Genomic DNA, 21022 nt, shown 5'->3' with positions numbered 1-21022 from the left:
TGTTAGGAAACAAACTGCTGTAGTTTGTAGAGTTAAAGACTGGGGTAGGCCATTCATTTTGTGTTCTTTAGCTTCCTTTACTTCATCATTTCTTAAAAACTTTATTTTGATTGCCCCCTAGGTCTATTTGCTATAGATTTTAGTTGGACCAAAACATTTCTGGCTTAAAGAAACTTTTGTGGTTTGGTTTAATCAGAAAGCAGGTGGGACTGAGGTTTCACTAATAAACAAGGCTTTTACAGTGACAAGGATCTGATTACCTGAGGAGGTCAAGATGTTCTCATCAAACAAACATTGCCCTTGTAGATGGGGTTGATACCAGTCCGCATTCTCCATCAGTACCTTCTACCTTCTATGGTCTCCACCCTCACAGCCAAAATGTCTTCTCTGTAAACATTGATAGTCATCAGATCTGAGGTGTGAGCAAGAATGACTAACTGAAGAGAGGACAACCAGAGAGCATTTTCTGTGCTGCTGCATTTGACTTCATCTCTGCCCATATCCATTTGTGTTTACTCTCTGATGTTTTAAAAGCGAAGCACCAACCAAACAAACGTAACATGTATTTAGCCATTAGCGTGGGCGGGCAAGAGGGAGAAACCTTTTTCCCGCTCCCTTCAGGCAAATGGCTGAAGCCCTGAAGCATGAGATTTGATTACAGTAATTTTCTTAATGAAGAGCTCTGAGTGGCAGGAGCTGGTTGATGGACCAAAGCCCACCCAGTTCTCCTCATAGCCCAAGAAGGTAGGCAGGTGAACAAAGAACTTGGAGATTCACAGGATCCAAGGTCAGAAAGGACCTTGCCATTGTACTGCCTAATGTCCTACTCTCAGTTTCTCCCAGAAACATGATTGAATCATGACTTAAAAAAAAAAAATCTAATCTTATCTTAAAGACTTCAAGCAATGGTGAGTCAACCACCTACCCTGATAAGCTGTTCTAGTGATTAATTTTCCTCACAGCTCAGAAATTGCTTCCTGAAGTGGAGCTTTAGTTTTGTTTAGCACTTGTATTTATGAAGCTGAAATGCTCGGGTTTTGCAGACTAATACTGTATCACTAAGATGGCTCTGCTCTGTTTGAGAGTGTGGTGCATCAAAGTTTTTTCATCCAAAAGGGATGCATAGCTCAAAGGGTTGGAACAAAAAGTCTCTCGACGTTAGGTCATCAATTTGGCTATCAGATGGGAGTTCAGACCAATGCCATGCGAATAGCTCTTAATTCAGCAGGAGACAAGAAAATGGAAAGGAGGCTCCAGAGCATTCAGAAATTTTGCCAGTGTTGTTTATATAAGCGGTAGCATAATCAAAGATGGAATAATCATGCATGATGCAAGCTGGAAGATGAAAACCAAACACTAACCCTAGTCCTACCTTGGGCAGGTGATGTTTAATTACAAGCTGCACCTGATTGATTTTCTAATTGCACTGAGTCTATGCCACTGAAGGTCATCTCTGAAGTGTTGTCCAGCCTTGGCATTTTTGATGTGCAGAAGAACCATATGCTGGGCTGAACTCCTCCTCAGCTCTCTAAACATGCTGTGCCCTGTGCAGCCATTTGGGAGACACGGTCACAACTAATTATATACCTACCAAGAAAAACATAAAACAAAACCAGCAGTTCTGGAGCACAACTGCTTGTTATGGTTGGATAAAATCAAAGAGGTGGGCTGCCCTCATCCTCCTACGTTTGTTCCAGCCCAAGCTACCCCCAGAGGAAGATCGTCTCTGGAGTCACAGTGGATGAGGCTTTTTGATACGGCAGTGCAGGCCGGGAGTTTTGTACTAATTCTGGCTATGTCAGAGCTAAATACCCATCTACTTGAGCTGTCAGCCAGTGCCTTTCAGTAACTTCATGCTCATGTGGAAAGAACAAATTAAGTGTGGGAGGAAAAAAAGTCTTTCAACTTTGGTTAACTATCTCAACCAATATCTCTGCCTTTGTTCTTTATTTGTTCAGCATGGGAGCATGGATTGTACAAGATTCATATGGCACATTGATCAAATAATCAGAAAAAGGACAAATGGTCAGAGACATTGACTCTGATTTGCATTAAATACCTTCTGCCTGAGGTCTAAATGCCATGGTAATTGTAGCGTACCAGATAGCTGTCAGCTAATCACTTTTATTAGTTTGAATTTAGAAAACTGGATTTCAGCGTATTAAAAGTTGGTTAAGAGCAGATAGGTTTTGAATTGAGGAATCTAATTAACCTTGCTAGAAAGCTGCAAGGCGTTATATTAAGTCATGAAAATAATTTGTTGGAATAATTACATTTGAACTGTCAGGCTGGAGAAAGGTCATTTTATTTGGCCCGTCAGCACTCTGGGATCTTTTCTGTAACCATCTTCCTTCTGCAGTTTCACTTGCCATATCTCTGGTTTTCGATCAAGCCATCTTGATTCTGGAGTCAGCGTGGGCAGAATGGAGCTTCCTGGGGAGGGAAGAGGAGTAGGAGCCACTAAAGTTGTCTCTTTGCCCTGGAAATGCTGGATGGTACTGCTGGCAGACCGGGTGAGCTGAGTTCAGGAGCAGGACAGCCAGCACTTCCATCAGGTCTGTGCTCACTACACCTTTCAGCAGCTTCCCTAGGTGGAAATTACTGAAGGTGGTTTCAGAGTCGGAGGAACTGTTCTAGCCAGTGATCGCTTAGGCGAGCACACACAGCTGGCAGCACGGCATGGTTTGCACTGCGTTCCCGGAGAGCCCGGGTGCATGGTGAGAGCCAGAAGCAGCATGCTGGAGACACACTTTGGAGCTGCAAGATCACAGTTTGCAGCTGTTTGTTGCCTAGACTTCCCACAGCAGCACGATCCAGTCACTGGGAAATCCTCTAGCTGCCATTGGCAAGGCAGTGCTTAAACATGGAAATATCATCACTAAGCATAATAATTAAAAAACCACCGAATTTTTAGGAGTTAAACATGCATGCTGGGTATTCTGCCTAACTTTGTTTTGTTGAAAGGCCACACTACCATACTAAGTCTAAGCACCCCGATCTTTGGTGTATGTCCCTTCCTACCCTCCTGTAGGTTATGAGGTGACTTATGAAGTGCCTTCTCCTGGGAAGTCCTTGGCAGGTCAGCAAATTGAAGTCTCTTAAGTCTAAGCTACTCTTCCTTCTTTGCTGCTGATTCAGTTGCTGATCTGTGGTAGTTGGCTGTCTTTAATCAAATCCCTTTTTATTAGAAAGGATTCCTGAATGTGTTATGCACTGTGCAGTAGGAATGGTTTCTCTCTGTCACAGCCCTCCCCATTGATAAATGTGCTATTGTAGATAAGCATGTCTGATTTGTTGAAAAAAAAAGAATACTTTGTGGAGTGGAGATTGGATAACGTTGGAGGAGTGGAAATGGATATTTACAGGAGATTAGGATGAAACTATCAAAATTGTTTGTTGGCCACCATGGGAAATTAAAGCCCTTCATTTTGCATTAAAAAAACCAAAATCCACATACACAAAGATCACAACTGTTCTGGACCACCTTTTCAAGTCTCATAGAAAGAAATGGCTTCTGGCAGCTTATCAGTCTCTATCACCATGCAGACAGTGCTGATTAAGACTGGAAAAGTGCCATCGGGGCCCCTCATCTCCTGTTGCCTTCTGGACTATGTCCTGGCTGAGTCACTCCCCACAGCAGAGGAGTTTCCCTGACTGGTGGGAAGAAACTTTCATTGGTATTTTACCGTAAGCGCTCAGAGCTACCAAAGGAACCACCAGTTTTATGTATTTGATAACGTAGCAGTCTCCTTTTGTAGTTCCAGTGTGCTGTAGGGATGCACATGGGGAGGAGAGAGGTACTAAGATGGTCCTGTTGAAAATACTCAGTTTGTGCAATAAAGGGACCTTGATTTGTCTCAGAGCTGATAATTCAGGAAATGAAGTTTTCTTCTGTGTATTTGCTGGATGCCCTGACTTTGACAAGGGGAGAGTTGGTGCAGAGTTAGGCTGAGGAGCAAGGCCAACAAGCAGGATGCTTGACTTCCTTTTCTGCTTCTCATCCTGACCTCTTGCGAGACCTGTGGCAGACCATTTTACCTTTCCAAACTCCCTTTTTTCCCCTTTCACCCTATTTGCAGGGCACTTAAATCTGCGTAGTCCTTCAGACAGGAGCTGATTAACAGCAGTTGTATGAGCTCCCCCCATGGCGAAGCCTTCATCTCCAATGGTTCTTTGAGATGCTGTGTCACAGTTAAGACTAAAGAATGATAAGTGGCACCAGTTTTGAATCTGTCAAGTCTCTGTCAACTTTTCCACTCACTGGCTTTGCGTCTCTATTAGCCTTCCATTCATAAGCTAAAAATCCTTCACTAGGACCAGAGACCTGGAGTCCAAACGGTGTCAAAGGTGTTCCCTAATTTTATTTCTTGAGAGGCAGGACATGGGTTAGCAGGTAGCAGTCCAAGTAAGATATGGGAGAGAGTGTGGTAGAGTCATAGAAGCTTCAGATGAGGAGGCACACTAGGTTGTCCAGGTACGGCTTCCTTCAGTTCATGGTGTCTTTGTTTCCTTTGACGTGGATTTGTGCACTGAATAGTTCTGATGTCTCTAAATTGAACATGTTCTGCATTGCATTTCAGTTTTCGTCAGGCATTTCCATAGCCTCTAAGAGGCTCAGGTAGCCTCTTAGGTTCATCTGAATTGCCACCAGAAAAAGCAAATGAAAGTTGTCATATCGTGCCTGTATTCCTAGGTCTCTTCTGAAAAGGTTATCATTAAAAGATGCAGCTTATTATTACAAGACCATAATTACATCGTAATTTTGCCATGTAATGTGGTGTGTCATCATGCCTTTTGTTTAAAAGCAGGGTTTCTGGTGCAAGATAGCATACGTCCTCATCTGAACAACATCTGGGTCAGAAAATAGTAGGTTAGATTTTCAACAACTGATGAGCCGACAGTCATTTTCTGTTATGTAACCGCTCACAAAAGCAGGAAGAACAGACCTATAATGGGGACCCTTTTCTCCATTGTAGTTCAAGTTTTTATTTTTTATGTTCAAGCCATATTCCAGCATTTGCGCACAGGCTACAAAGGCTGGGAGCAGCCTGCACTCAGGGAGGTCATAGTGCGTACCGTCAACATCCAGATGCCCTCTTGTGGCCTGCCGCAAGGGGAGTCACCCTCCCTCTGCTCCCCAGGGGCTTTAATTACCCTCGTAAATGGCTTTCAGAGCCTGTTTCTTCAGTCTCACTTCTCTCAATGCTTGCCACCCCCGTCTAGCTTTCTTTCAGGGAGTCCTGTGACTGCCAGCATCCTTGCACCGCAAGTGCAGGTAGAGTTTGGAGAGCAAATTTATAAGGATAGTCTCAAGGCAACCTACAGGGTGAATTTTGACCCACAGTTCCAAAGTGGGAAGAGAAAAAGAGGAGGCCGGTGAGTGGTTGGAGAGCAAAATATACCATGTCTACATGCATTTGTCTCCAGCCATGAGAAAGGCAAGAGAAAACAGGGACGCAGAGGCTGTGAGCTGGTTTAAGTTGCTTTTCAGCATTTGAAGGACTGTGTAAATGGATGCAAAAGTTTGATGCTTCCTGCTATTGATGCGATCGACATTCTACTCTGCAGTAATTCTGGGAAAAATGCTTTGTGAAGCTAAGCACCTAGATCTTTTTATGCCAGGGATCTTAGTCTTATAAAGCCTTGAGTGCACATCTCTTAATGAAGATCAAGCAGATGTAGCAGTCAGGAATGAGGGAAGGTTGCACTCCTGTAAGCCCTTGAGCACCTGGTACCCACATGTGCCAGGAGGCACGTTCCCTTTTTCCTCCTCTTATTCACACAAGAGTGGACAAGACTTTGCATCATGAGTGTTTCTGAAGCACAGTCTCTTCAGAGACCAGCACTGCTTCACAGATGTGATCTAAATCTTGCATCAAAACCAAAATTAGCCTTTGTTACTGTAGGTGATAAAATGCCAGCTGGAACAGGTAGCAAGCAGCATGACTTCCTTGGTGTTTTTAAGTCCCTGATTTAGCTTGAATTGCTGGCAGTCGACCTAGACGTATTTTTACTTTTAAACAGAACTGATTCTCCGTTGATGAATGGAGAATAAGTGCAGAGTACCAAGCTAGCATTTTAGCAAAGGGATTTCCATGATCACCTGTGTGCTGTGAAAGAAAGGTGGGTTTCAGGCCATGAGTGGAATTAGGTTTGTCCCAACAGTCAGTAAATGAAAGCTGACAATTTCCTGCTGTCTTTTAAGAGGAGTGAAATGTGATAATGAAATATCAGGGATGTGTCTTTCTAAAGTACAGCAGTATTCTACAGGATTCTTCAGTATGTTTAAAAATGAACATATCCATGGAAAAAAATTAATCCATGAGGGTGGTAGATATTTCTTATGTTGTGATAGGGCCCTTAGTGTGCTAGAAGCTGTAGAAATGGATAGCAAAGCTCAGCCTCCTTCTGAAAAGACTTCGGACAATCATGAGGCTACTAGCCAAACCGCCAAAAATTAATAGTCCTACATGAAAACAAAGTAAATCTTTCTACCTTTATTTGAGAAGCAGTTCAAAGAGAATCCAGCTTGTTCATGATAAACTTACATGGCCAAAGTAAACTCTCTATGGACTGAAATGGCTGAAGAATTGATAATGAGCCATCAAATCTTTGGCTGCAGGTCATTAGTCCGTAGCTAACTCAGGTCATTAAGAAGCGAAAGTGTGACCTACCTCATGGCTGTTTCCTGCCCCACATGAAATGAGTTGGCTGGTCTCAGGGGGGTTCTCTGTGGGTACGTCATCACCTCACTAAAAACCATAAATTGTGGCACCCAGAGGACCCCTGGTTGGGAATCTCCTCGAGGAGGCCAGGAGGTGGAGGCAGACTGTTAGTCTAGGCACATGTGGGATGGAGAAGGTTTGTTCTCCCTCTCCTCCTGTTAGATCTGTTTTATGGAGATGAGTGAAACCAGGAGTTTCCATCCAGGATTTCATAAGCACTAAATTCTCACGCACAGGTATTTTCAGAGGGGGTGTATGTATGTGTGTCTATGAATGAGTGAGAATGCTTTTCTGGATTATAGTTTTATAGAAATAATTTTCACTTCAGATAGAACTTTGGAGTGTTTTAAGCCTCAAGACATTCTTTTTTTGGTCATAACTTTTGGCTAAGTTGTGGAGAGAGATACGGGCAGTCAGTTTTGGAGCTGGAGTTAGAAACCACACTTCCAGCTGTGCAGTCCTGGACAAATCTTTGTCCTAGTAAAATGAAAACAGTTTAATTTCTCTTTGTTTTGAGTTAGTTATGCACATGACCTGGGATAAATGAACCCTATTTTTGCTTTTTTAAAACTGAAAACAGCTCACCTATTGTTTGAAGCTGGTTGCACTAAATTTGCAGTTGCGTCCGTGTTATTTTATGGCTCGTATGTACTGCAGTAACATCTAAGGCCTGCTAGCAAGACTGTGGTCACGCTGCACTATGTGCAAATTAAACATGAAGTAGGAAACAGTGTGCATCCCTCAGATCCCAAACTGAAAATACAGCAAGGACCAGGAAATTATTATCGTCCTTAATTTACAAACGAGGGGCTGACTGGCAGCGTTTAGATGACTCACCCAGTCATGCAGAGAACCAGTAGCAAAGTGGGAATTGAGCCTAGAATTCCTTCGAGTCCCGTGCCTTACCCACAGGTGTGGCCACACTCTTAATTTTATGTGAAAATCAACAAAATGGACTCGTGAGCCTTGTCTGATGAGAAATCACAACCGGTCTGAAGGCTCTTCCCAGCATTTGGATCACAAGCCCTATTTTCCAGGGTTAACAACATGGCTGTGAAAATAAGAAAGGGGGAAAAAAGCGCTCCGGGATCACACTTAGTAATTTTAACTTCTGTTAATATAATGTACTCACTAATGCTATCACACTTCAGCATTTAGATAGTTCAAGGCTATTAGGAAAATTGATAATTCACCATAGTAATCTGTTACTTTCCAGTCTAGCAATCACCGTTCCACAGGGGGGGTGGGAGGGTACAGTGTGGCATTTGTTTTTTCTTCTTCTGGTAGCATTTGTCTCATGCTGTCTTTTTTGATATGGTGGTTTGTCTCTTGCCAGTAACTTTTGGGGGTATTTTGAGTGTCATTTGAAGTTTAGTTGGGGGGAAAGGCCAGATTTTATCTGAGAGTGAAATGTGGTAAAAAAAGAATTAAACGGGGCTGTCTCATTTGCTGAGTGTTCTCCTCCAGCCTGTTCTCTTCTGATGGAAACGCATCAAACCTGTTTGGTTTTTTCTTTTCTTTTCTTTTTTTTTTTTTAAGGAATCGCTTTGACTCAGATTGTGTGAGATGAATCATAACCCACTTTCTCATCTGAGATGTGCAAAAAAAAAAAAAATTCCAGCTCTGCTGTCAATGTCAGCATAATCAATATAGAGTGTTTCTCGGTGGTGCAAAGAGGTAGGGGAGGATTAAAAGAATGAAAAGAATCAAAAGTAGCCAAACTTTCCTGCTGCTTTTAGTGAGCTGCACTGTTTTCATGTCTGCAAATGCACCTTGCTGTTCATCATGTCATCTTGGACACGAACACAGTTTTCACATCTCTGGCTACAACCCAAGTTCACAACCGGTGCTCAAAAGTTAGGAGGCTGTCATCCCAAACTGGCAGGCAGATCACAAGAAGCCATCCCTGGCAGACATTTGGGATGCTACCAGCAGCTGAGAGTAAACCTGTTTCGACTTGTGAAACTTGCTGTTAAGATGTCACCTGCCTGGACTGTGCCAGCGCAGATTTTGTCAGCTGATTAGGAGAGTGTGGCAAAGCACCGTCCCTGTCCTGTGGCCCTGCCTGAGCCAGCCCCGTTGAGGGAAATGGAAAACTTCAATAGCAATAGGATTGCTGTGGGCGCAAACCGGAGATGGGAGACCACATCTGATACCTCATCACCAGCTTTCATTTATGAACTTGCTCATTTGCATTTATTTTTCCTTTTTTTTTCTTGTGTGTCTGCCAAGGCATACAGAGAGATGTAGAAAAAGTTACCTCTGGTAGTGTGAGCTAAGACTGAGAGCTTAACCCCTGAAAAACTATGTTCACAGCACCAGGGTCAAAAGGGGACAGCACAGGTAGGTGTATGAGTTTTAACGGTTGATGAAATTAATCTCCGCATGGAGCACAGTGGTTCATTAAAACACTGAGGCAGTGACACCTTTGTAGAGAGTTTAGAGGTGTGGGTGCAACCATCTTCCAAAGCATAAGACACTGTCCACAGCTAAAGACAGGCACCTGGACTTGGGATGTGAATGATTTTCTCTCGTAGGTCCTTCCAAATTACTGTCCCAGCCACGCTAAACTATTTGTTTAAAGTTGTGAATCAGGCTGTATTCAGTTAGCAGCAGTGTTCAGCTTTAATATACAATTTCCTCAACAAATTCTGGTTCCAGACAATATCTTGAGAGGTTAATAACCTACTATCTACTAAGCACGTGTTCCGATTCTGTCTGTGCTGTCAGGGGCAGACCGGGCAGATGATGTGCAGCATTTTATGTGAGGGCGGGTTGGAAGTAGGGAAAGTTTTTATGGAGGTTTTGGTTGGGTTTGTTGTCATTTAAAATTACACTCTGAAAAAAACCAGCTTTTAAAATGCCACTATTTCCTCATTATCTGCTTGCCCTGAAAGGCAAGTGAATTCAGCTGCTGGCTTCCAAAAAGCCTGCAGAAAGCCCGAAGTCTTTTACCTTGAGTTTTCTCTTGTGTTGGTGAATGGATGGGACATGACAATGCTGACTTTCCACCTCTTTTTAATGCAGGGATTATTTGTGATCACATGAGCTAAGGAATTGTGTCTGGCTGAGCTTTCCTGGAGGGAGACATTTGGAAGGGATGCTAATGTGGGTCATTTATGCTCTGCAGAAGACTATCATGTGCAGTCAGCTCTTCTGAACAAGGAAGTCCTAGCGATCGTCATTGCCAGCGTGGAGCTAATTCTGGTCATGTGTTCTCGTTGTCATCTCCATAAGCTGGGCAGCTGCTTCTCATTTCTGTCCCATGGCTGAAATTACTGAGAATCCTAAAATGCATTTATATATGTGTGTATGCATATGTATATAGTGCAGGATGCTGCATGGACCCTGGATCTAATGGCATTCCCTTCTTTCCCATTCTCCATCTCAACATCTCGCATCAACTGATCCAGCTTTCAATGCCTACATGGTCTTGTGAAGGGTGACTATCTCCAGTGTTGGCAAATCCAATGTGTGTGTTTAGAGGAAGGAAGAAGGCGTGGAGGGAGGACAGGACTGGAGAGGGTATGGCTGCAATAAGAGTGGATGTTTGAGTGGGACATTTTTAGGTATTCCATCATTTATCTGTATCTGTCTAAAAACATTGGCTTCTTCTAAAGATAAAATGGCAAAGCACAGGCTTCAGCGTGCCATGCTTGTATAATTCTCTTAGGCCACTACTGATGCTGAAACAACCACAACCTCTTATTCTATGTATATTCTATTTCCATGTAAGCAACAAGAAGAGGAGGGGAGTGAAAAAGGGAGGTTACTTATGGTCAGAATTATTTCCACTGTTTTTTCATGGGCATAATTCAAAAGGTGAAGAAAGTGGAGCATGTGCACTGCAGATGTGCACAGCTGGTGCCTTGCCATCTCTATGGCATCCCTCCTTCAGAAGGGTAGCTGAGGAGAGCCAGAAGGGCTGTGTCAGTTATATAGCCAGCTACTAGTGAAAGCTTGTCATTTAAACTCTTTCAGTCTCTTTCTGCACTGCTGTCTCTATACCGAGTGAGGAATGGAAACTGCTCTGTTTGCTCACGCAGGGGAGAGACGCATACTTTCAGATCTAGAGGGCTTAGGTGAAAAACTGCGCAGATAACACAAGTTTCAGGAGCCTCAGCAGGAGGGTCAGAGACGGGTGTCTGAGAAGAGGCCACCCCTAAGCTTAGGGCAGAGGGACATTGCTGTTCTGGGGTTGCAGATCTGTGTCCTGAGCTGGCCCTGGTCATGCCATGTTCATGAGTAAAGGGATTTGTTCGTAAGGCCCATTGATCTAAGCATGACTTGGTCTTTTAAACAAAAACAGTACTTCATAGAAAGCCAATTAGTCTTGGGATCTTGGTGTTTTTTCTGTTATTTCTTTGCTCTGATTATAGCAGGGCATTGAGTGAGGACCCATAACTAAGCTGTTTCAGGTCTGCCAGCCTCAGCTTCCTTGTGTTTTGTACAATTGCAAGGTGTTCACACACAGTCTCACTGCCTATTGCTCTTTGCAGAACAACTTTCATTTAGGACGGAAGAGAAGGCGGCTGACCTGTGGCCTTGAGTCTCTTGTAAATGGCCAAAGTCCTGATACTATGAATAACAGCTGTTAGGCAGCAAGCAGGAATGGTGTGCATCCAGCAAATGTCTGGAAAGACAAGAGCTGTTCTGGCCTAGGAAAATTGCAGCTGTTCGGAAGAACAAGTAACATTTTACAGGATGATGTTTTGGAGCATGGTCTAATCGTGACGCATAGTGGGTCACATCTCAATAGGTGTGTGTTGACTAGAAGATGCTTGAACTGACATCAGCTTGGCTTAGAGGTCTGGCTGAATGAATATAGCCTAAGCTCTCAGGAGATCAGTGTGTGCAGTGGCTTCACGGTTGTGCTCCGGGGACAGGGGAGAACAAAGCAATATGCAGCGGAAATAACACTATAAAATGAGATATTCATATTGTTTCCCCTGCGCAAGTGTTTTACTAATTTTGTGTCCCTCTTAGCTAGGAATATCCCATGGTGACCCTTAGTACCTTAGACAGGGCTTATCTGCAGGAAAAGAAGTTTGTAAGTCTTTAGTCTGTGGTTTCCAAAATGCCACTCTCTCTTTCTTGTAACGGAGAGGTTGCTTTGACTTTCTTGTGAAGCAGTACTGGAATTCAGTCTTTTTCCAGGTGTTCTAATGTTTGGACATGGATCTGAAGCTTAACTCAAATGCTTCTGGAGTCATCTGGTGTAGAACATGGGCTGGAGACTTCCCAGGAGCTACATAATGCATGTTATTTCACAGGTCCTCATCTGTGCAGAGGCTGCAAAGGGGATGCTTAGAGCAGTGCAAAACAATGAAAGATACTTCCAAAATGTTTGAAGTCTCAAACATTTGCATTGGGTCTCACGTTGCTGTAGTTCTCTGTTTTGGATGCCTGCTTTTGCAAGTCGTAGCCTTTCACTGGGACGAAAATCTCCCACATGGTTTCCTATGCTGGGGTGTGAATAATAGCTTCCCCGATCTACCCATCACACCTACCTTTGTCAACATAACAAAGTTGCATCATTTTAGGTGCAAATGGAAACCAACTGACTTAAACCAGCGTTGGCTTTCTGGGATTGGTCATACAAATTCAAAAGTACCTGAAGTTGACTAAGTTTACACCAGTTAAAATCAGCTTGGGATAAACTGAAATGAGTGTCTCTACACGTACCTCAGATCTAAATTTGGAGGTCTAGTGGATTTCAAATGATTCTGTTACCGCACGTAAACAAGTTCATCAGTTTTCCCTACTGTCATACCAAAGTGCTTAATGATGATTAAATATACTTACCGTCTTCGCAGTGAAGAAGACATTCCCATGTATGTAGGAAACCAGTAAAGAGCGTCCTGAAAGTTCAGAGCACAACGACATACGGAGATTACCATCACTGGTTCAGGATGTTCAGAAAGTTTTTCAACACCAATTTTTTGGCAAACGCTTATAATCCCCGCTGATGATAGCCTTTTCTAATGCCCGCTCAAGGACATTGGACTGGCAGGACTCGTCATGACCTCTGGATATCGGATCGGTCCTTTCTGATTGGTTCAGCCCTGTCACGAGGAGAGAAAGCTTTTGGGGTTTCAGTTTCCATCGGCACAAAATTCTCAGGTCAAGAATTGTGTGAATGACTCAGGAGACAGGGATTGGTGCCCTTCGTGCGGAAGCCAATTTAGAAAGAACCTTCCATCTTAGAAATGTGATGAGTAATACTTCGAGTGCGCCTTTGTAGATGCTGATCAACATCAGCGCCTCCTCATGGAGGACTTCAGGTGAAATGTCAGGACAATCTGTATCATGATAAATATGGATCAGAACCCACATTTCCCATGTCTCCTACTGTTAGTCAACAGGCCCTAGAGTCTAAACCACCACCTCAGAGCAGTCTTAGGGCCACTGAAGAGCTTGGCTTTATGTTGTGAGTTTTTTTTTAACTTCTTCTTATTTTTTAAGTCTTGCTAATTATGAATCAAAAGCTGTAGGATGTGTGAGAGTGACACATGCAATTGTGCAGATGGGTTTTCCACATACTTTCTTTAAATAAAATAATATTTTTTATAAATATGTATCTCATTTTACACTAATTCACTTCTAATGGAGGCCAAGCAAGAAAACTTTTGTCTCCTTTTCCATCAAGCTCTGAGAATGTGATGATCGGGTGAGAATAATGATCTATGGATACTTGATATCGTATTGCTCCGTCATGGACTCCAGATATACAGCGTGTGCCACAGGGAGGTCATTTTGAAAATAGTTTATTATTATTAGTCATCAGTATTACTTTCCATCTACCTCAGCCAGTAAAAGCAGGTCCCATGACCCAAAGGATGAGCAGAATTGTAATTATTGCATAATTACATAAGTATAATTAATATGGTGTCACCAACATCAAATGTTATTTTAAAAGGACTTTTGCTCTCACTACCAATGTCACATTTTAAGGTTATGACATGTCTGGTCATCCTGAGTGGAAACAAATGTTGCACGTTCCCTCCAGAATGGGAGTGCCTCTCCATCCCAGGTTGTAAAGCTCCTGTTACTTGTCCAAGAGAGTAAACAAATATTGGACCTTGCACCTGGTTGGAAAAGCCCCAGATTTTGGGGCAAAGAAGGAAACCTCTGTCCAGTAGGTTGCTTTAATGAGAAAAAACAGAGTTAGTTGATTCCAGCTGCTGAGAAATTTGGAGTGATGGAATTCAGTGCAAGGGACGGTGGATGGTCGGCATACAGGTGAGGCAGTTTCCAGCGCCTGATGAATGTGATTTATGGCAGGGCTGCTGTCAACACGCAGACAGCGCATGTTTCAAAACAGCAAGGAAGCTTTAGGCTGGTGCCGGATTGTGAAAGGCAGGGTTTTCAAAAGACCTTAAATAAATGAGGTGCTGGTTGAAATTTGGTGGGACATCTTCTTCTAATGCAGTCAGACACCTTTGAAAACCCCAGGCCTCAAAGCTGTTGGGGATATGAAAGCTGCCATTTGTTCAGGACTCTACTCTTTGTGGGATTCAGCCTTTCTCCACCTTTCTTTTTTTTTTTCTTTTTTTCACTTTTGGCAGGAGGAAGACAGGTTCCCTCCCTGTTTCTTGGTTTTTGTCAGACATTTTTCCCCAGGCAGGCATGCAGGAGGCGTGCCAGGTCAGTAGGCCAGAGCCATTGGCATGGGAAGCATCTCTGACTCAAAATTTCACCATTACTCAGGCGTTTTCACCTTCTCCGCTGAACAGAGCCTTTGGTAAAAATCACTTCATGCCACCACCCTCCCAGTGTGATGCAGCGAGGGAGAGACGAGCTGCCGAATACCAGCTGGAGCACAGCCAGGCTATGGAAGAATGAATTGGGTCATTCATGCCCAGCAACGGATGTGATCTTTGGCTGGGCTTGAGTCTGGTGAACATACTGATGGCGCCTGTCCTGGGCTTATGAAATGGGTTGGCTGGGCTGGGGGACAGAAGTGGTTTGAAGTGCCCTTGCGCAACATGGAAGCAGTTGGAGGTGAAAGTCTTTGGGAAAAGGGACGTTGTTTGCTCTGTCTTTGTTCAGCACCTAACACCGCAGGGCCTCGACCCATCGCTTGGGCTCCTTGGGACTGCTTTCATGCTGAAAGTGGCAAACCTAACTGTAGTCCTTTGGGAACACAATAAAAGACAACTAATTTTTTGACCTAGACGTAAAGGCTGCTATCTATATTAGTGTGAGTCTTAGCTGGTCCCTTCTGACTGCTCCCTCGGTTCAGCTCTTAAGAAAGCAAGTGCTAAGGAGAATTTGATCTACGTTTAAGGCATGCTTGCACTAAGCAGCAGCATGAGCCTGTGGGCAGCCGGTCGCTGGTCCTCCCCACCTGGAGGAGTGGGTGGGAGAAGATGCACGAACCGTTGCATAACGAACACTAAGCATCTGAAGAGGAGACCAGCTTGTCTGGCCTCCAGATCTGCTCTGTTTTGCAGCCACCGCTTACGTAAGGGGTTGGGTGCAGCAGCCCCTGAAACTACCCTCCACTGCTCTACCAGCAAGTCTAATCTCCTGAGTCAGTGGGTGAGCAGGCTGGGACAGCATGCTCGGAGAGACACCTGCGAGGGGGCCCAGACGGGCTGGGGAGAGCTGTCCCCACGTAGCCACTGGCTGGGGCTTCCGCCACTGGCCCTGCCAGTAATTGCAAGGTGTTCTTATGTGGCTTTCCAAAAGAGGATCCTGAAATCTGGCGCAGCATTGCAGAGCGAGCCCAGTGGGCCAGGGGTTCGCCCAGGAAATCCCCCCCCTGCCCATCGCTGCTGATGAGGGTGGGAGGAGGAGTGATTTCTGCCTCCTATCCTGCCTTCCTTTCCCTGCAGGAGATTCAGACAAGCACGATTGCTCACCTTGGGTGCTATCATATATTTGGTACTTCCACTGTCCAGGGTTTATCATGCAACGTGGCTTTGCAAGTGTAAGTGCAAAGGGACCCGGCTCAGTGGTTGTTGCTGTTGGGATCACCAGAACTGCCAAAATTTGTCTGATCCACAGCTCTGCCAGCAACAGTTTCCCTCGCTAAGGTCCTTCCCAGGAGGGGCAAAACCCCACAGTATCATCTTTGGAATAAGTTGCCCAGAGAGGGGTTTCCTGCCTGCCCCACTAGGAATTGACTGATACCCTTACCTTCACCCCCTCACTGGGGTTTTAGTAAAGAGCTGCTGAGGTTGTTCCCTGGGTGCCATGTAATGGTAAGGTCTCACTAAAAAATAAGATTTCAACATTAGTGATGTGCTCCAAGGAGAAGAGTCATCTTTATTTTAAAAACTCATTTTCCTATGAAAGTAAAATAAAAGAAGAGCTTTCTCAGCTTTTGAAAGCATGGGAAAGCCCCACTTTCTCACAGCCTTTACAAATTTTGCCCCGTTTTTATTTTGGAAAAAAAGGAGGTTTTTATGTCTCTTGCTTTTTTAACTTCCTATATGTGATCCGTTTCCCCTGAAGGAGAGGAGGTGGCACAGGAAGGTGGGGGACTTTGAAAGTAGGATTTTTTTTTAATTATTTTTTTTTACCAAATGAAATTATTGCATTCTGTATTTAGTTAAGCGTTTGTCGGCTGAGGTTTTTGGTGCAAATCAGTGCTTTGAAAATCTCGCCCCCAAACACAAACATCTTTTTAATTAAAAAAAAAAAATTATGAAATGTTACTTCTTTCCATCCAACTCTATACTTGCAACTTAAAACTACTTTTCTTTATTATATCCGTGCCTAGCATTAAGCCCAGGCTGGGAGCAGTAGTGAAGAGAAGCAGGTAGCAAGGGGTGCCCAGGAAGCAGCATGGGACGTGGCACCCTGTTTGCAGTGTTGGAGAGCCAGGAGAGGCAGGGGCTGGAGGAGGAATTGCTGTTGCTTTCAGAGACGTCCCGTGCCCCAGCTGAGAGCGCCTGGCAAAGCTACGCAAACAACTCACTCCTCTGTTTCCCAAGCTGGGGCTCTTCAGTGGATATACAACTGTAGTCTCTGTCATCTGGCATCTTTCATCAGCATTAAAGGAAACATTTATAAAGGAAATACAGTACATTTTACTCTCTCCCTTGCATTTCCTTGATTGATCAGCAAAGGGAGGAATGTTTCCTCTCTTTTTTTTCACCCCCTTTCTTTTGTCTCCAGATGTTACTGGGGCTCTATTTCAACCCGTTTGCACATGGTCAAACATGTGCCAAAAAGCTGACACAATGTAACAAAACAAAAAAAACAAACAACAACAAAAAAAAGCAGAGCATGCTGCAAAAAAAGTATCTGGGGCTTTAAATATTGTAGAGCATCACTGACCCCCACTGGGCTGGGACACTCACTGCAGATCACCCAAGTTGGGGACTGGTACCTCATCGATGTGTTGGGCACACCGTCAGATCAACGTTTGCCTACATTGCAAGGTGCCTTGCCTGAGGAGGGGGGGGCAACTTTGCTTTAGGTCCCATACAACTGGTGTAGACCAAACCAAGCCTATATGTGTTCTTTATGTCCATCATGAGTAGAGTAAAAAGGCATTGGCTTAGATTACTGCGAGGGACATTTTGGTTGGATGGAAACAAAGGCTTGCTAGTGGTAAGGTTAGGTACTCACTGAAATTTTTTGCCCAAGTTGTTGGTGAAATCTCCGTTGCTGGAGGTTTTTAGGAACAGGTAAAACAAGTATTTGTCAAGAATGTTGTAGAGAGAGTTGATCCTGCCTTTGAGGCAGTAAGATAGTTTCCATGACCTCTCAAGATCTTGTTTAACTTGACTTTTTATAGCTTTGTGGGAAAATCAGGAGTGCTCCTCTCTGAACCTTTATTTTGTGGCAGTGGTGCATTGTGGTTGCAATAATTTAGGAAGGTACCTCTACCGCATTGGTAAGCACTCGTCATAATCTGCTTTATATCAGGAGCAAGCTAAGTTGTCTCGTGTGTCCCAGGGAGTTGAGGAGAGGGTGATGTAGATGTGTAAGGGACAGGGCCCATCACCACATGGGTGTTGAAGGGAACACAGGCCTTTCTTCCTCTCTCATTAAACAGAGGACAGTAGTAGAGGCACAAAACTCTTCGTGCTCAGTTGCTACGTGGCTCAGCCAGGCTGCCAGAGAGCGATGGTATGGCCCACATAGGGAGCACATTCCTCCTGCCACGGAGGGGATTCCAGCAGGACCGGTGCTGGGGGCTCCCTCTGAAATGGAGGAGTTTTCATGCTGCAAGCTTGTCTCACCATCAAGCCTTTTCAGAGATGGTCTTGTGGTTAAAGAGACTAGACTGGGATTGAGAAGATGCTGTTTCAGTTCCTGGCTCCATCACAAACTCCTTGTGTGACCCTCGGAAAGTTATTTAACCTGTGTGGGTCTCAAGTTCCCCACCTGCAGGTTGGGTGTCCTAACAGTCCTCTACCTTCCAGGGGTGTTGGAAAGATCCACCATGAGGGCTAGTGACTGGCTGGGATAGTAACCTTGTGATGAGCAGCATGAAGTGTTTGAAAAGGTACAGGAACGTGTTAGCAGCGTGAGCCTGCGCAGTTGCAGTGCATTTGCTGTGTGGAGTGGAATGGGACCTCTGGGGCATACTGAGAATGTGTCAGGTTTGCAGCCAAGCAAAGTGAGAATATGAAGTTGTATTGTGGTTGGAGGAGAGGGATGCAAACAACAGGAGAGTGCAGCTACTGCTGGACAAGCACAGTACAGATGACAAGGAGGGCACTGCAGGGACCTGTACATCTGGAGTACAAGTGCAACACAGTTAAAGCAGAATAACCAGGACACAGTAATTAAATCACGGCCTTGGATTTAATTTATGAAGTGTTACAGGCACACGTTGCAGCATGAAGCTCTGTTTACTGTGAAAGATTGTGTTTTCTGACGTCTGCTGAAGAAGAGGGAATTAAGATTGATCTGTCTCGTGTCCAAAGGCTGTGTAAGACAAGTGATGCATACAGCCTGCTACTGTCAAATGGCAAAACTTCAAGCTTGGATCCTGGCAAAATAAACCATTGCCAAGGGCTTCCCACTCAGTGAGAAGTCTGAGTTCAAAAGCAAAAAAAAGGGTAGGTAAGGAAGGCAAGGATAAGTTGAGAAAAATACCATAGTTTTCTACAAAATGCACGGACTACCTTTGGGTTTCCCTTCATACTGTTATTGCAGCGCCCTGAGTGCCAAAGTGTTGGAATAACTCTGGAACAAATATGGTCAACGCATCTTTCCCTAACATAATCACAGTCAGACACGTACCTCCCATGCTCCACAGGAAGGGAATAAACCCTCTCTTATGGATCAGAGATTCCTATTTTATTCCCTTTGGACAAATCAAGGAACCCAGGACCTGCTGGGTGCTTATGAGTTGCAGGATCTCTACCATTGAGACTTAACTCGATTAAGGTGTACTGGCAGTTAAGGTCTGCTGTTACACCGTTACCCTAATGGACGAACCTCTGCTCCCGTATCCCTTTAAAAATAGAGTAATTGTGCCTGTCTGACATAGGTGCCCTGAGGAATCCCACGTGCTTGGGAAATGCTTGAAAACCCTTGAATAAAAGTCACTAGGAAAGAGGAGGGAGAGAGGGAAAAATCTTGTTATATTGTTGACTTATGGTCAACGTTGTCCTCGAAATGCTGTTTTGTCATCAATATTTCTTCATTAGGAATAATGATTTTTCCACATTTACTGCCAGCTGATTCAAAGCCGTCCAAAAGCAGAATGTATCATGAATCTCTAAAATGCATTCGCTGGCGAACTCTAAACAGAGATGATTAGAAAAATAGCGCAGCGGAAATACTGGGTGTCTTGAGGCTGCCAGGGGAACTTTTAGCGAGATATTTTGTTCAGTGTATTTACATATTTTAAAAATGTTCTTAGTACACTTTCATAAAGGCAGTATGCTGTATTTCTTTAGTTTGTTCTTGCATAGAGTATCAGGGCTGCAGTGAGAACCGGGGAATACACTTAGCTGATCAAGGGAAATTGTGTAATTGATAGGCACTGAGGATATGACCTTGTGGTATATTCCCACAGTACTGTTAGGTGGGAAACAGTTTTTTCCATCATGCAGAAGTTTTTGAGATATCAACGGTTTTTTTCCCCACATTGCAGCAAATGCAGAACCTTCCTACTTTGATGCTTTTATCAGAAAATTATCCCCTATCTCGTCTCTACATAGAATTCATGCTTTGAATTAATGAATTTAAGCCTTTTGTAGAGAGAAGGTTTGCACATTTTCTCTCTGCTTTCTTTACTCTTAGTAGCTCTAGTTATTGCCCAAATTGTCTGTGTTAGGCACTGTACGTCACATAGCAAGAGACAGTCTGTGCCCCTGACAGCTTCTATCTAAGTAGGTATGACAGACAAATAATGCTGTAGCCTAAAAGAGGCTAATGCAATCCTTGGATGTACAAACAGGAGCATCTCAAGGTAGCTGGATGGAGTTACATTACCTCTGTATTTGGCTCCAGTGTGATTGCTATCGGAATATTATGCCATAAGCATTAGTATGGCATGTACCTATTCCATCATCCATCTTCAGTGGTAGATGTTTGTCTGGTCTGATTGGCTCACATTCTTAATCTGACATTTAAAAGTGACTCATGTCCCAGATAAGGTTGGACGCCCTGTATCTAATTCCTCATCTCCAGATCACACCCAGACTCTGGCCAAATCTTAAGAATCTTGCTGAGTAACAACTCAGATTATGGCCTTTCCTATTCATCTTCACCGATAAAACCTGCATCCAAGCTCCAGTGACCTTGAATCTCTGCAACATCCTTCTCTAAAAAGGCAGTTTCTCCCTGTTCATGCTCAACTAGAATGCAGCTGCAGAAATCACTCTCTAGCTTGTAACTTAGGCCAGATCATTCCTGCCTCTTAATCTTTTCTCTGGTTTCATTTCTGCATCATATCAAACAGAAGCTTCTTGTCTTTACTTGCATGGCCTGTAATGACCTATTCCCACCCTTTTTTCTTCTAGTATTTTCCAGTGACGTATCAACTCATCCTTCCCGTCTGCAGGTGTCTGTGTTCAGTCTTCAAGCACTTACATACCCTTTTGTGCTGTCTTTGTCCTTTCCTCAGAAGCATCCCATTAAACTTCCCTCAAACTCCCTCCGGATCCTCTTTCAAATTCTTCTTTAACCTTTTCCTTTGCTGGGCTGTCTACAGACTCCTTGTCAATAGTAAAACATTTAGAGTGCCGGGACCACAATTTTCCTTGCTGACTGGTTTTGTCTGATTGCTTCTTTGTATTTCCTATCTATACCCGGTTGTTATTACTTGTATTAGATTGTAAATTCCTTCAGTTGGGCCCTTCTTTGTATTCTGTGTTTGT

General features: G+C 43.9%; 1 protein-coding gene across 8 annotated transcripts in view; it reads left to right on the top strand.

The window, feature by feature from the left end:
* LPP (LIM domain containing preferred translocation partner in lipoma) overlaps positions 1-21022 on the top strand; it is a 352635-nt gene that overhangs the window by 267587 nt on the left and 64026 nt on the right. The gene's annotated exons all lie outside the window — the stretch shown is intronic.

Source organism: Aptenodytes patagonicus, chromosome 6 (assembly GCF_965638725.1).
Source record: "Aptenodytes patagonicus chromosome 6, bAptPat1.pri.cur, whole genome shotgun sequence".
Classification (NCBI taxonomy): Eukaryota; Metazoa; Chordata; class Aves; order Sphenisciformes; family Spheniscidae; genus Aptenodytes; species Aptenodytes patagonicus.
This window is presented reverse-complemented; position numbering and strand designations above follow the sequence as displayed.